Below are 7,500 nucleotides of genomic sequence, written 5' to 3' on the forward strand. Positions count from 1 at the left end.
AGTCTGCCCACAATGGGAACCACACGTCAGCCAGACACTCTGATCACGCACCACTCTCTGCTTCTAACAGGCGCACATACAATATGTAAGCACCAGCATGGAACAACATCCAGTGCATCTTCTCCGCCACATTACACAATCCACACTATCACAACCAGACCAGGAGGTCCATGCGGAAAATACAATATCCCAGCCTTTCGACATCCACCATTGCGCAGACCAGGCACCAACACCCACACATGTCCTATACAACGGTGCACCCAACATCACAATAGTACCTCCTGTCACAGCGCACAAACAATGACATGAGTCAAAGACACAGGTCTCACACAAGCATAGAATTGGAGCGCCGCCTCTAATAAGCCAAAGGTGCATCCTGACGTGACAAATCTGATCATGTCACAAGCATTCACTTACTATAATCACTATCAACGAACCTGCCGCCCCCGCCCCCCCCCCCCCCTACACCTTTCCTTACAACAACGTGTAACCTAACCTAACCTAACCTAACCTATGTTGTACCTTAACCTAACCTATGTTGTACCTTAACCTAACCTATGTTGTACCTTAACCTAACCTATGTTGTACCTTAACCTAACCTATGTTGTACCTTAACCTAACCTATGTTGTACCTTAACCTAACCTATGTTGTACCTTAACCTAACCTATGTTGTACCTTAACCTAACCTATGTTGTACCTTAACCTAACCTATGTTGTACCTTAACCTAACCTATGTTGTACCTTAACCTAACCTATGTTGTACCTTAACCTAACCTATGTTGTACCTTAACCTAACCTATGTTGTACCTTAACCTAACCCATGTTGTACCTTAACCTAACCCATGTTGTACCTTAACCTAACCCATGTTGTACCTTAACCTAACCCATGTTGTACCTTAACCTAACCCATGTTGTACCTTAACCTAACCCATGTTGTACCTTAACCTAACCCATGTTGTACCTTAACCTAACCCATGTTGTACCTTAACCTAACCCATGTTGTGCCTTAACCTAACCCATGTTGTGCCTTAACCTAACCCATGTTGTGCCTTAACCTAACCCATGTTGTGCCTTAACCTAACCCATGTTGTGCCTTAACCTAACCCATGTTGTGCCTTAACCTAACCCACGTTGTGCCTTAACCTAACCCACGTTGTGCCTTAACCTAACCCATGTTGTGCCTTAACCTAACCCATGTTGTGCCTTAACCTAACCCATGTTGTGCCTTAACCTAACCCATGTTGTGCCTTAACCTAACCCATGTTGTGCCTTAACCTAACCCATGTTGTGCCTTAACCTAACCCATGTTGTGCCTTAACCTAACCCACGTTGTGCCTTAACCTAACCCACGTTGTGCCTTAACCTAACCCACGTTGTGCCTTAACCTAACCCACGTTTGTGCCTTAACCTAACCCATGTTGTGCCTTAACCTAACCCATGTTGTGCCTTAACCTAACCCATGTTGTGCCTTAACCTAACCCACGTTGTGCCTTAACCTAACCCACGTTGTGCCTTAACCTAACCCACGTTGTGCCTTAACCTAACCCACGTTGTGCCTTAACCTAACCCACGTTGTGCCTTAACCTAACCCACGTTGTGCCTTAACCTAACCCACGTTGCTAACCACCACGTTGTCCCCTAAAGTAACCCACGTTGTCCCCTAACGTAACCCACGTTGTCCCCTAACGTAACCCATGTTGTCGCCTAAACCTGCTCTGTAATTGTTATACGACTCGTTCAATTAGTGTAGTGTTGCCCACCCGCAACCCTCGCAATATAGTTCGCTACTCGCACTGCCCGCTCCCCTGTGTATCGCTTCATGTTAAACACCTTGCAAGTCTTGCTGACTTTCCACATGCTCCTGCTGTACACTGTAATGTGGATGGCAGCAGGACGTACATGCCGCCCCTCCCCACGTCCCCACCTTGCCCCCCTGCCTTCGCAAGCTGGTTGGTGAGAAGTTTGCATGTTCAATGCCCTTCGCATGCGACGTACTCAGGCTACGTTGTGGTGCGGCCTGTGTCAACCGTCCGCTAATGTCGTACGCGTAAACCACAATCTGTACTGCACATTCGTCCTTATGTACCGAATGATACATCGTGGCACATGTGTGACCGTACAACGACTGCGCCCAAAAACGGCGGACCATACAGTGCAAATATTGTGCACGCAGCTACGTGTCGTCTCCCTATGAGAGCTGGATTGCAGTGTGGTACGCCATAGAGACGTGTGGGAGGAACGGACGCCGTGGATGGCGATCAGCATGAGCTGTCTGTTGATGTATTCGGACCTAGTCGTCTCTCCTCACACACCGTGATGGCATGGTGCACCGCGTTCCATATCTGCGACATGCTACAGAGGCCGGTTGACAGTCGTTCGAGCAATGGACATCGCATACGTACGGGGGCCACCTTCCACGTATTGTCTAGGCGTGCACATTTTGTTGCGTGTATGTGGGCAGACGTAGTGTGGCGTGACACCTGACACAGGCATGCAATAATCGTTGAAGTTGCAAATGGCGATGGACGCCTGCGTTTTCTGGTGAAGTTACGCAAATGAACAAATGGTAACCTGTTGTGGTGCGGTTGTTCTCGCTAGGGGTGAATCGGTGATGGCGACGATAGGTTGAGGTACGAACCGGTTGTTCCAGCGATACCCACCATGCCGACGAAACTGAACGGCATCTGGGTGTGAAGCGATACGCGGCGGTGGCTGGGTGGGACCGTCCCCGGCCGGTGAGGGGGCGCCTCCGGCGTGCTGGCCGCGCGGTGCGTGGGCGCACGCGCTACAGCCGGCTGGTGGGGGCGGCCAGTGGCAGGCGCGCCGGCCGACGGACGCGGCAGGCGTCGCAGCTGCGCGCCGGCGCACCCTGCGCGCGGCGCCGTGCGGCCAAAGTAGGTCCTCGCGGGCCCGGTGCGAAGCGCGGTGGACATCTTCAGTGTGCTGGTCCGATTGAGGACTGTGTGCGTTGAGGATGCGCCGCCGCCCGGCGCTCGGCGCCGCGACGCCGTCTGCTGCTCGGTCGCCCCAGCGGTTCTCGCTGGTGGTTTGTATCGCAGCTGTGCGGATGTGTTGGCGCGTGCGCTGTGCTGGGAGAGTTCGCTTCGGCACCCAAGTGGGGCTTTTGTCCTTCTGTGGCGCTGGCGTTGGAGCTGCCGGTCACCGTAGGTGGCGCGTGTTGTCTCCCGCCGGCAATGCCACGACAGCACGCTCCCGGGCCTCTGTCGGCAGCGGCAAGCTCAGTTGGGAGCACGGGTGGTCGCACCGAAAGCGTCTACTCGCCTAACTCCGGGCGATTGCGCCTCTCTCGAACCCGACCAAGTACTTGGGACGGCGCTGCGCGCCGCCGGGACCTGAGAGGGTTTCGAGGTGTATTGTGCAGGGGAGCTCAGCCTCCTCCTGTTTGCAGAATGATTGAGCGGACGCTTGCGTGTTCGCGCGGGCCCCCGGGACACACTCCCGGGCGGCCGGCTGCTCAGCTCTAGTTGACGCAGCTCCCTGGTTGATCCTGCCAGTAGTCATATGCTTGTCTCAAAGATTAAGCCATGCATGTCTCAGTACAAGCCGCATTAAGGTGAAACCGCGAATGGCTCATTAAATCAGTTATGGTTCCTTAGATCGTACCCACGTTACTTGGATAACTGTGGTAATTCTAGAGCTAATACATGCAAACAGAGTCCCGACCAGAGATGGAAGGGACGCTTTTATTAGATCAAAACCAATCGGTCGGCTCGTCCGGTCCGTTTGCCTTGGTGACTCTGAATAACTTTGGGCTGATCGCACGGTCCTCGTACCGGCGACGCATCTTTCAAATGTCTGCCTTATCAACTGTCGATGGTAGGTTCTGCGCCTACCATGGTTGTAACGGGTAACGGGGAATCAGGGTTCGATTCCGGAGAGGGAGCCTGAGAAACGGCTACCACATCCAAGGAAGGCAGCAGGCGCGCAAATTACCCACTCCCGGCACGGGGAGGTAGTGACGAAAAATAACGATACGGGACTCATCCGAGGCCCCGTAATCGGAATGAGTACACTTTAAATCCTTTAACGAGTATCTATTGGAGGGCAAGTCTGGTGCCAGCAGCCGCGGTAATTCCAGCTCCAATAGCGTATATTAAAGTTGTTGCGGTTAAAAAGCTCGTAGTTGGATTTGTGTCCCACGCTGTTGGTTCACCGCCCGTCGGTGTTTAACTGGCATGTATCGTGGGACGTCCTGCCGGTGGGGCGAGCCGAAGGCGTGCGACCGCCTCGTGCGTGCTCGTGCGTCCCGAGGCGGACCCCGTTGAAATCCTACCAGGGTGCTCTTTATTGAGTGTCTCGGTGGGCCGGCACGTTTACTTTGAACAAATTAGAGTGCTTAAAGCAGGCAAGCCCGCCTGAATACTGTGTGCATGGAATAATGGAATAGGACCTCGGTTCTATTTTGTTGGTTTTCGGAACCCGAGGTAATGATTAATAGGGACAGGCGGGGGCATTCGTATTGCGACGTTAGAGGTGAAATTCTTGGATCGTCGCAAGACGAACAGAAGCGAAAGCATTTGCCAAGTATGTTTTCATTAATCAAGAACGAAAGTTAGAGGTTCGAAGGCGATCAGATACCGCCCTAGTTCTAACCATAAACGATGCCAGCCAGCGATCCGCCGCAGTTCCTCCGATGACTCGGCGGGCAGCCTCCGGGAAACCAAAGCTTTTGGGTTCCGGGGGAAGTATGGTTGCAAAGCTGAAACTTAAAGGAATTGACGGAAGGGCACCACCAGGAGTGGAGCCTGCGGCTTAATTTGACTCAACACGGGAAACCTCACCAGGCCCGGACACCGGAAGGATTGACAGATTGATAGCTCTTTCTTGATTCGGTGGGTGGTGGTGCATGGCCGTTCTTAGTTGGTGGAGCGATTTGTCTGGTTAATTCCGATAACGAACGAGACTCTAGCCTGCTAACTAGTCGCGTGACATCCTTCGTGCTGTCAGCGATTACTTTTCTTCTTAGAGGGACAGGCGGCTTCTAGCCGCACGAGATTGAGCAATAACAGGTCTGTGATGCCCTTAGATGTTCTGGGCCGCACGCGCGCTACACTGAAGGAATCAGCGTGTCTTCCTAGGCCGAAAGGTCGGGGTAACCCGCTGAACCTCCTTCGTGCTAGGGATTGGGGCTTGCAATTGTTCCCCATGAACGAGGAATTCCCAGTAAGCGCGAGTCATAAGCTCGCGTTGATTACGTCCCTGCCCTTTGTACACACCGCCCGTCGCTACTACCGATTGAATGATTTAGTGAGGTCTTCGGACTGGTACGCGGCATTGACTCTGTCGTTGCCGATGCTACCGGAAAGATGACCAAACTTGATCATTTAGAGGAAGTAAAAGTCGTAACAAGGTTTCCGTAGGTGAACCTGCGGAAGGATCATTACCGACTAGACTGCATGTCTTTCGATGTGCGTGTCGTGTCGCGCAACACGCTACCTGTACGGCTCGCCGTAGCCGTGCGCCGCGTGCGGAACCACGCGTGCCTCTCAAAACTAGCGGCAATGTTGTGTGGTACGAGCGCTGAAGCGCTGGAGCGGCTGGCCTGCGGCACCTGGCGCCTGGCGCCGGTTTTGAATGACTTTCGCCCGAGTGCCTGTCCGCTCCGGTGTGGAGCCGTACGACGCCCGTCGGCCGTGAGGCCGTTGGACACAGAACGCTGGAACAGGGGCCGCCACACGCCTCACTCCCGCCTATGCGACCGTCTCGAAAGAGACGGCGGAAACTGAGAAAAGATCACCCAGGACGGTGGATCACTCGGCTCGTGGGTCGATGAAGAACGCAGCAAATTGCGCGTCGACATGTGAACTGCAGGACACATGAACATCGACGTTTCGAACGCACATTGCGGTCCATGGATTCCGTTCCCGGGCCACGTCTGGCTGAGGGTCGGCTACGTATACTGAAGCGCGCGGCGTTTGCCCCGCTTCGCAGACCTGGGAGTGTCGCGGCCGCCTGTGGGGCCGGCCGCGTCTCCTCAAACGTGCGATGCGCGCCCGTCGCCTGGCGGTTCGCATACCGGTACTTTCTCGGTAGCGTGCACAGCCGGCTGGCGGTGTGGCGTGCGACACCTCGTACAACGACCTCAGAGCAGGCGAGACTACCCGCTGAATTTAAGCATATTACTAAGCGGAGGAAAAGAAACTAACAAGGATTCCCCAGTAGCGGCGAGCGAACAGGGAAGAGTCCAGCACCGAACCCCGCAGGCTGCCGCCTGTCGTGGCATGTGGTGTTTGGGAGGGTCCACTACCCCGACGCCTCGCGCCGAGCCCAAGTCCAACTTGAATGAGGCCACGGCCCGTAGAGGGTGCCAGGCCCGTAGCGGCCGGTGCGAGCGTCGGCGGGACCTCTCCTTCGAGTCGGGTTGCTTGAGAGTGCAGCTCCAAGTGGGTGGTAAACTCCATCTGAGACTAAATATGACCACGAGACCGATAGCGAACAAGTACCGTGAGGGAAAGTTGAAAGAACTTTGAAGAGAGAGTTCAAAAGTACGTGAAACCGTTCTGGGGTAAACGTGAGAAGTCCGAAAGGTCGAACGGGTGAGATTCACGCCCATCCGGCCACTGGCCTCCGCCCTCGGCAGATGGGGCCGGCCGCCCGCGCGGAGCAATCCGCGGCGGGGTCGTGTCCGGTTGCCTTTCCACTCGCCGCGGGGTGGGGCCGTTCCGGTGTGCGGTGGGCCGCACTTCTCCCCTAGTAGGACGTCGCGACCCGCTGGGTGCCGGCCTACGGCCCGGGTGCGCAGCCTGTCCTTCCGCGGGCCTCGGTTCGCGTCTGTTGGGCAGAGCCCCGGTGTCCTGGCTGGCTGCCCGGCGGTATATCTGGAGGAGTCGATTCGCCCCTTTGGGCGCTCGGGCTCCCGGCAAGCGCGCGCGGTTCTTCCCGGATGACGGACCTACCTGGCCCGGCCCCGGACCCGCGCCGCTGTTGGCTCGGGATGCTCTCGGGCGGAATAATCGCTCCCGTCAGCGGCGCTTCAGCTTTGGACAATTTCACGACCCGTCTTGAAACACGGACCAAGGAGTCTAACATGTGCGCGAGTCATTGGGCTGTACGAAACCTAAAGGCGTAATGAAAGTGAAGGTCTCGCCTTGCGCGGGCCGAGGGAGGATGGGGCTTCCCCGCCCTTCACGGGGCGGCGGCCTCCGCACTCCCGGGGCGTCTCGTCCTCATTGCGAGGTGAGGCGCACCTAGAGCGTACACGTTGGGACCCGAAAGATGGTGAACTATGCCTGGCCAGGACGAAGTCAGGGGAAACCCTGATGGAGGTCCGTAGCGATTCTGACGTGCAAATCGATCGTCGGAGCTGGGTATAGGGGCGAAAGACTAATCGAACCATCTAGTAGCTGGTTCCCTCCGAAGTTTCCCTCAGGATAGCTGGTGCTCGTACGAGTCTCATCCGGTAAAGCGAATGATTAGAGGCCTTGGGGCCGAAACGACCTCAACCTATTCTCAAACTTTAAATGGGTGAGATCTCCGGC

General features: G+C 55.5%; 2 non-coding genes and 1 pseudogene across 2 annotated transcripts; all 3 read left to right on the forward strand.

Moving 5' to 3' along the window:
- Positions 1 to 3,496: 3,496 nt before the first annotated feature.
- On the forward strand, positions 3,497 to 5,405 carry LOC124744393. Its single transcript, XR_007010727.1, has one exon. It is a non-coding gene; the product is annotated as a small subunit ribosomal RNA (ribosomal RNA).
- A 351-nt stretch (positions 5,406 to 5,756) lies between these two features.
- On the forward strand, positions 5,757 to 5,911 carry LOC124744401. Its single transcript, XR_007010730.1, has one exon. It is a non-coding gene; the product is annotated as a 5.8S ribosomal RNA (ribosomal RNA).
- A 188-nt stretch (positions 5,912 to 6,099) lies between these two features.
- The window catches only part of LOC124744395, a 4,216-nt pseudogene continuing 2,815 nt past the window's right edge, over positions 6,100 to 7,500 (forward strand).

The sequence above is a fragment of the Schistocerca piceifrons genome, unplaced genomic scaffold (genome assembly GCF_021461385.2).
Source record: "Schistocerca piceifrons isolate TAMUIC-IGC-003096 unplaced genomic scaffold, iqSchPice1.1 HiC_scaffold_290, whole genome shotgun sequence".
NCBI classification, from domain to species: domain Eukaryota; kingdom Metazoa; phylum Arthropoda; class Insecta; order Orthoptera; family Acrididae; genus Schistocerca; species Schistocerca piceifrons.